The following is an 8,290-nucleotide window of genomic DNA, read 5'->3' on the forward strand; positions in this document are numbered from 1 at the left end:
CCTTAGACTGGCTGTGTGCAGTATGGCACACAGAAGTAGACTGTAGGAGGAGAGCCCGGTAAGACTTGAACATGCTCCTCTTCCTGCCCACTGTTCATGGGGATTTATGGAATTGGGTTTAAAATAGAAACAGTTTCTCTGAAACTGATGGATTTATCTCTGTAGCTCTTTAGCTCACGGTATGCCTCTTAATTAAATTATGCAGCCTGTCTTCCCCAGGATGAAGGGATTGCAGCTACTCTTGTTTAAAACCAAGTGCAGCCCATGGCCTCCTGGAAAGTAGCTAATGCAGCCCTCTAAGCAAAGCTTAGATTCTGGGATTAGCTGGTGGGGTGATGACATCGTTGTAAGCCTTAAGCCTTTTGGTTTGATAATGGCTAGCGCTAGCCTGAAAGGGCTGGGTTTCTGAATAACTCCAGTCTGCCAGAGCAGCCTGACTAATCCCCTTCCTGCTTCAACTGTTGTCACTTGTCCAAGATCATACTGGTTTCTGGAATGCAGAAATTGTTATAGTTGGTGATTTACCCTCAGCCATCTGGGTGAGAGCTGCAATACCTCTCTTGGTTTCTCCCTGGATGAGAACTCTAGCAGCTAATGTACCTTGAACTGCTTAGTTAGTTAAGCTCATTAATGCACAGAAGCCTTACTTACTGTTAAGTCAGAACTCAAACTTTCTTTTAATAGACTACTAAATGGGTTGGTTGCTTTACACCAGCTTATTAACTGACTTGTGATTGCTGTTTCCTAGATGTGCTGTGTAGATTAGAGAAATAAGCATTCCTGTTTTCATTCAAACTAAGGGATGTCTGTGTTGTGGAAAACTTCTAGCCCCTTAGTGGGAGTGACAAAGCCCAGAGTAGCTGGGTCTTGGGCTCACTACTGATCATTTTGTGTTTATTTGTACCCTGTACTTGATCACAGAAGAAACTTGATGAAGCTGATGGCTTGTCTCACAGTGGGGCTGTGGCCAAAATGGCTTTGCAGGTGAGCAGGAGTCCCCTCAGCTCTGCTGATCAAGCCTCCGCGTCTTGCTTTGTCAGTGGTTAAGTCGAAGGTAACTGGCAGACCATGTCGCATGCCTATTTTCACCACATATAGTACCAGATTCTTTTCTGGAGAGGTATCTCTATAGTGAGAATAGCACCTGCACAGCTGGCTTGGTAAAATACAGCGGATCCTAAAGCTGGGTTCTAAAATGAATGGCCAAATGCACTCGGCGCTGTCAGCATGCTGCCAGTGCTCGCCAAATCCTGAGGCTGTTGGGGCTTAGGTGGTAATGTGAGACTGTAGGACAGCGTAAGAACTCCTGTCCCTGCTGTCAGGCTGCTTCTGAGCATTTGTTCTTGAGCTGCTGTGTTACTGCTGCACCTCTGAAGAAAGAACATAGAGAATTTGCTAAGGAGACCTGCTGTGATAGCAGCCAGGCCTCGCTCAAGAGTTCAGCAGCTTCTGCCTGCGCTTAACTTGGAGAAACTGGCATGGGAGGATACGGACAGCTACGTTTGCTCTTTCTTGAGGCAAAAATGCCAACATATACCCAAAATTTATGGTGGCTCCAGTACTGTTAGGCTGTAGGCACGTTGCTAATGACATGTTTCCTCCAGACAGTACCTCATTCTTTTAGAGCTAGAATGAGCATCTCTTGCCTGGATGTGAAGCTGCAGTTACTGCAGTCATGTTGCCTCACACCACTCCAGAAAACTGACTAACAATTCACTATTTTTCCTAAGCAATGAATTTGAGCAGAGCAGTTGGGATTTTTTAGTTTGTTTTCATTTGTGCAAATTCAGTTACAAAAGGCAGATAACTGCGTTCCAAAATTTGTAGTGTAGGTTGAAGCTAGCACTGTTCCTGCTGGTACAGGGAAGGAGTAATAGTCTACATGGTGTCACCTGAAAGACTTCAGATTATGGGACAAGTGTATTGAAGAAAATCACTTGTTTGAATGTCTATATATCTGGGATTTAGACTAGAATTCAGCTTTTATTTTCATACCCTAATGAACAGATGACTGTGGTAGTTACTTGTTACTGGTGTGATGCTGTGGCTTCTCAAGTACAGAGACCGTGGGAAGCTAACGTGCTGGATAAAGACTGGAGAATTGGTATTGTTTGCTGTGGTGTTTCTGGAAGAGTTGCTGCAGATACAAACTATGCTTGTTAGTACATTCCTTAGGTCTGCTTTCTTTAGTCTAAGAAAGCTCTGTACTGTAAGTTGTTCATTTTTCTACAGCTGTTCTAGGTCAGAATCCAAGAAGAGGCAGTGGAAGTGGAAGGCTGGGCTCTTACATGCTGCAGGAGGGAGCTGCTGAATCTCCACTTGCTAAATGCAGGTTTAGTGTATCATCTCACTAGATAGCTCCCAGTTCAGCCACTTGTTGCATCCCAGAATATGTGGAGCTACTGACAGCAACAGGATCCTGCTGCCTGAGCCTGTGCTCCTGACTGCACCCAAGCATTCCAAGTGTGTGGCACAATGTAGGTCTGAAAGGGCGAAGTCTGGTGTCTTTTGGAGAACCGCCTGTCTTTAGGTCAGACCTAATAAATAGAGCATTTTCCAACTATGATAGATTTGGTAGACAAAATCAGGTTTTGAGATACTATGCTTTATTGCATCTTTATCTTTTTCTGGACTCCCTTCGTTATGGTCTGCTTCTAACCTGCTGCAGACTGGCTTCTGAGGCTTTGTCTAATGTGTCCTGATGGTTTGAGAGAGGGATGCTCCGTAATGCACATCCCCTGCACAGCATGAACAGTGACATGGTTTGAGATGAATATTCTTGGTTCTTTTAAGAAGGTGCACGTTACCATGTTGGTCATCGTAGGTCCAGCTAATCCTGCTGCTTTGCGTTTATGTAACTCCTGAAATGCATTCAAATCTGCATCTCAGCATTTTGTTTCTATATGTGTTCTTTTTTTGTAGCTGGCTGCCTTAATGTTGCAGCTTTGCCACAGTTGCTATAAAGGTGTATCTTAATGCTCTCATTTTCACTTGAGTGGAAAGGCATTTCTGTGTAGCCTTAATTGCTAGTGGGTTTATAAGTGTGTATAAGTATGTGGTATGTCTATGATGCTCTTCATGATTCTTTTCTATTTATGGGTTGAAATAGAAGTATATGGGAATGCAAATACTTGGCAGCAGAGTAGGAAGCATACTGGCCTTAGGTATTTGTAGGAGCAGCATTCAGATGTTAGATCTCACTCCTACCCCAGTAGCGAGCTGCTTGAAGAAAGTGGAGTGTGTTGGGAGAGGACTGTTCTTCCTAAATTAAGGTGATTAGTCACCAACTGGTGTGAATTCAACATACATGTGGATCTTCTCTGTACTTTAACTAGAATAAATCCATCCATACTATAACTAGGAAGCAGGGCTGTAGCTAGCAGTGTGGAGCGGGTTGCCATATGTTCAAGCTAGTGAAACAGAAGGAGTGGAGCTGCAAAGCTCTGAAAATGCAGTTGATGGACCATTAACCTAAAGGCTTCAGCTAGAGTCATCTTGGTTTCCAGGTACTTAGTGATAAACAGTTGAAGCAATGGGCTTTGCTCTTAAACTGTGTCTTGCAATGAGCTATTAGCCTGAGGAAACTCAAAAACAGTGTAGGGCAAGCTCCCTAGAAAAGGCTGACTGTGGAGAGGAGCAGAATGAGTCATTGAAAGCTGATTGAGCAATGCTGGGAAGCTTTCTGAGTCATGTTGCTTATGCACAGCGAGCAGATGAACCCATCTCCTGTGGTGGATTTCTTATTCTGGGGCCCTCTGATTCTAGCAGCTGTGACTCACTGAATGTCAGTCTCAAATTAATTTGAACCCTGTTCCCTGCAGTTCTTAACCATTGCAGGCACTAGGATCTTTCCTTTTCAAAGCTAATCTGAAAAGAAAACTATCCATTATTTTTAAAAGTGTGGAGGATCATACTGAGTCTGAACTGTACTGCTAAAAACCTCATTCCAGTTGCAGTGTAATCTTGAAATAGTTGGAGTGAGTATGTACCGAAACACAAATGAGGATCAAAACAAAGCAGGCTTATTTTCACTGCAGCCACTTCAAGGAGAGCCATTGTCATCTTAAAGAGCCATTCTTCTTGCTGAGCTTTAAGCAACTTTTCTTTTGCATGCTGCCTTTTGTATAGCTTTCCTCTCATCTGTTCATACATCTCTGGGATAGTCATTCTACCTCTTGAGTTTCCAGCTGTGTGGACATGCTCCCATTAGCTGATGGAAGTAACTCTGTAGTGGGGAGGGAGTGCAGTCACTGAGATCTTGTGTCTGGGAAGGATGTAATGCAAGGCTTGAGCAGAAGACTGGGATGTTGCCAGTGTTCCCAGAGCTTCCATCATGGGCAGACTTGGTGAAGGCTGATGGAGAGAATGGCACTGCACCAGACCGAACCTGCTCTAAGCTGTGTTGATGCCGTTGTGCTGTCTATGCTTGTGATGCTTGGAACTCCTCAAGATGCTGGTCTGCAGAAGTTGAGCAGTGCAAGGAAGATCTGCTTATAATTGTGTTAAATACCTTGTATACTTAAGACCTCTTTGATTCCTGATGTCATTAGATGGGGGTGCAGCAAGAGACACAACGTACTGTGTGTGTGTCCTTCAGCTGCCACAGAGACCTGATGGATAGCTGGTGCAGTTGGGTTAGAAACTGCTTCCTTGTATTCACTGTTCTTAGCCCATGTGACTTTGTTTGGTACCTGGAAACACTTTACCATTTGTCTGACACAAATCAAATTAGGTAAATTGCACTTAAATGTGAATTCGGATTTAATCTGTAGAGCTGTAAAATTGTGGGGTTTTTTTCAGACTTGAGGAGAATCGTAACTGATGTGGAGGCAAGCTGCTACTACATGTGAAATAATGCTTGTGCATATGTCTTGGGTATATTTATGCTGGTAGGCTGCCATCATAAAACAAACTGACAGAATGATCCTGATCCTGTGGCTAAATCTGTAATAAGTGAAACTACCACCTCAGAGGTTAACCATGGGTTCGCATACCACAGAGCCAGTACCTTTCTGACCGAGCAAGTTGTCAGTATCAAGTTGTATTAGCAGACTAGCACAGCTAGTATGCGTCAGCTGGTTGGTAGCAAATCTCTGCACACTCCTATTTTGTAGCAAATGAGAATTTGTGGTATGAGCAATCCTGGTCAGAGTTATGGCAGATGGGGGTGTAGTTATGAGAGCATTGAGAGTCATAAGGGCAAAGTAAGTAAAAAATGTCATAGAGGTGCAGTGATGGGAGTATAAAATGACACACTAAATTCAAGGTACTTAAATGTACAATGGTGCATATAGCAGGTAGGTGGATTAGGGAGCAAAGGCAATTCTAGCTTCACCTGTAATGTGGTTTATCACCTTGAAGACTCAATTCAGTGTGATCTTGGAGTTACGATAGATGATGAAATTGTTAGCATCTTGCTGAGTGGTGGTTTAAAAACATAAATCAAATATCAAGAACCACTAGGAAAAGATCAAAGCAGGATATGTATGATTGTCATATTGTGTATATCATGGCTTGCTTATGTCTTGAACAACTTGTACAGTTTTGTGCTCGCTTCCAGAAGGAAAACGTTTAGAGGAAGGCACTGAGAAAGACCAAAGCATAAAGCAAGCAGTTCCCTTGTGAAGAGCAACTGAGTAAGGTGGAAACATCTCATTCTGGGCAAGGGGCAATGAAGGCACTGGAGAAAATCTGCAAAATCCTGAGTGGCCTGGAGATAGAGTATGGGGGCTAGTTCTTAATTGCTTCTTCCTGCACTTGAACTGGAGGCCATTAAACAAAGCTGGGGGAAGGAAGAAGCAGACTTAGAACAAAAAGGAGGATGTTTTATACAGTAGTTATAAAACTGTAGGCTTTTTTTTGCCATGGGATGCTGCTGGTGCAGAGATTTGAGAGGAAACTGAGCAAATACTTTAAAAGAGATCCATCGAGAGTTCTGAAATAAATAAGCCATTGCAGGGGGACCTCCTGGGGAGTGTTTTCTTGACCTTTCCTTAGCATTATCTGACTGTCCCTTCATTTCTGACCTCGGAGACAAGATGGTGAGCTAACAGATCTGCAGTATGAACTAATGTGGCTCTTAAATGTGCAAATGAAGCTGGTTAGGTTAGGAGCTAACTGTGTGTGGAAAGTTTGACGCCTGAACTCAGCTCCCAGTATATTTGTATATTGGTATATATAGCATTTCTTTACATCGCTAAAGAATTTTTTTAAGACTAAAAGCACTTGAATCGTGCTGTATCTACTCTCCATCTAACATGTTTTTACTAACATATAAGCAAGCAATTGACTCTGCTGCTTAGAACTGTGATGCAATTAAAAATGCTGACACTTTTGCCTGTAATTTAAGTGAAGCTATTACAGAATATGTTCTAACTTAACATATGAGAAAGCATGGCCTCATTATCTCAATCAACACTTAAAGTTTGTAGATCTTCCCAAGAGAAGGCTTTTAATTTCCAACACGAAGCTTGATCAGCAGTCTTCTACATGTTTCATAGTAATGTAGTAAATATTCAGATCAAGGCTTTTTCAGAAAGGGATTGGCTTGTCATACTAGCAAGAGGCTTTGTCTTGTATATGCTGTGTGTCTGATCCTGTTGCTCATCAAAGCAGATGTTTTCTTTATGCTAAAAATAGTGAAACAAATAACTTAAGCAGCCTTAAAAGCCAAGAGGGAGATTATTTTTTTTTTCAGACTAGGATGTGCTTTCTAGGAATCTTCTGGAAAGGGTTTGTGGGATTCATATGATCCAGCTTTGACCAGTTGCATAAGCTTCCAGGAAACTGTTACAGACAATGTAAGTCTTAAAGAGGATGCAGGAACTCTTCTTCACCTCTGGTAGCAATAGTCTATATCTGAATGTGGAAGCCAGTGCTGTAGCAGTTTGAAAAGACATCCTTGTCTATTATCTGGAATGAAAAAATACTAATTGGGAAAGAATTTCATAGAGCAGGCAATAAGTTGCTTTCATTGTTATAATGGTTCTCTTTTTTTTTTTTCATCATTTGGCCTGTGTGAACAACCTCTCAAATGTTTGCTGAATTACAGCTTCAGCATCTGCCGGACTTGGTGGGCAACTCTATTCAAATAGATATTCTCCATGTTTTGGGTTCTAGCCCTGCATGTTACCTTTCAGTGGCCTCCTGCATGCCTGTTGGGGCTGTGTGTCTGTTTCATGTAAGTAGTCATGAGTCTGTGGGACAGCTGCTTCCTTAAATTTGAGAACCTGGTTTTGATCTGTTGACCAACGGGATTGTCTCTGTCTTCTGGCTACCCTGTGTAGCCTCAGTCTCCCTGTGTGGGACAGTGAGTAGTTACAGAAGGCTTTTCCCACTCTGTAACTACATGGGACTCTCCAACTGTGTGCTGCCTCTGCATTAATAGGTTTGGTTGGAGATTTATCCTGGAATTAAATTAAATAAAGTGTCACTAATGGGAATGGAAGAAAAACATATTTGCAAACATCTGTGCTAGATGGAGTCTCAGACATAAAAAACATTGATGACAGTGCCACATGAAGCCACTGACAAGTGGCAGGAGACAGCCTGTTAATAGCCAGAGACACTCAACCAGTAAATGTGGGAGTAAAAAGCCAGGAAGCTCACTATTGAGCTTTGAGAAAACTGCTCGTCTGTCTGTTTCTTGCTATTTTGACTTAACAACTGACTTTTGGGTTCTCTTTTTCCTTTTAATGAGCAGAAGCAGCCATCTGGTAGCTGAAGGCCCATAGCAGAGAAGCATGTGTAATGTTACTCTCTGAGGGCTCACTAGGTGTAGCTAAAAATGTTGGTGTAAAGGCTTATGAAACTTAAAGTTTCTCTTTTATCTTTCTGAAATTAAAAGTAGTGGCTGCACTATAAATCTTGTTTTAGCACAGATCTCACATCTGCAGTAGTTCCTGCAAACAGGCAGCTACTTCAGTTTTTTGAACGTAACTTCTAGAGGATACATTACTCTTGATACTCCAGGCTTCTACCCTGGAAGTCCTTCTGTCCCTCTGTGTGTATTGTTTTTGTACTCTCTTTTTTCCTAACCTTTCAGATGATCTGAGGCGAGGTCACTTTAACTTCATTTTTGCTGTGTTCCTGAGCAAATGCATATCGGTTCTCTGTCAGTGTCTGTCTCTAGGCTGACCTCTCCCTATCCTTTCCACCCACCCCAGACGAGTGGGTGTAGGCTAACCCACCCTAACAGCAGTGTGGAGTTGGTTGGTTATCTCATGCTCTGCAGTGCCAAAGCTGAGAAATACCTATGTGATTGTCCCAAGACCTAGTCATGAGGCTTGCC

Source organism: Cariama cristata, unplaced genomic scaffold (genome assembly GCF_000690535.1).
Source record: "Cariama cristata isolate BGI_N322 unplaced genomic scaffold, ASM69053v1 scaffold34164, whole genome shotgun sequence".
Taxonomy (NCBI): domain Eukaryota; kingdom Metazoa; phylum Chordata; class Aves; order Cariamiformes; family Cariamidae; genus Cariama; species Cariama cristata.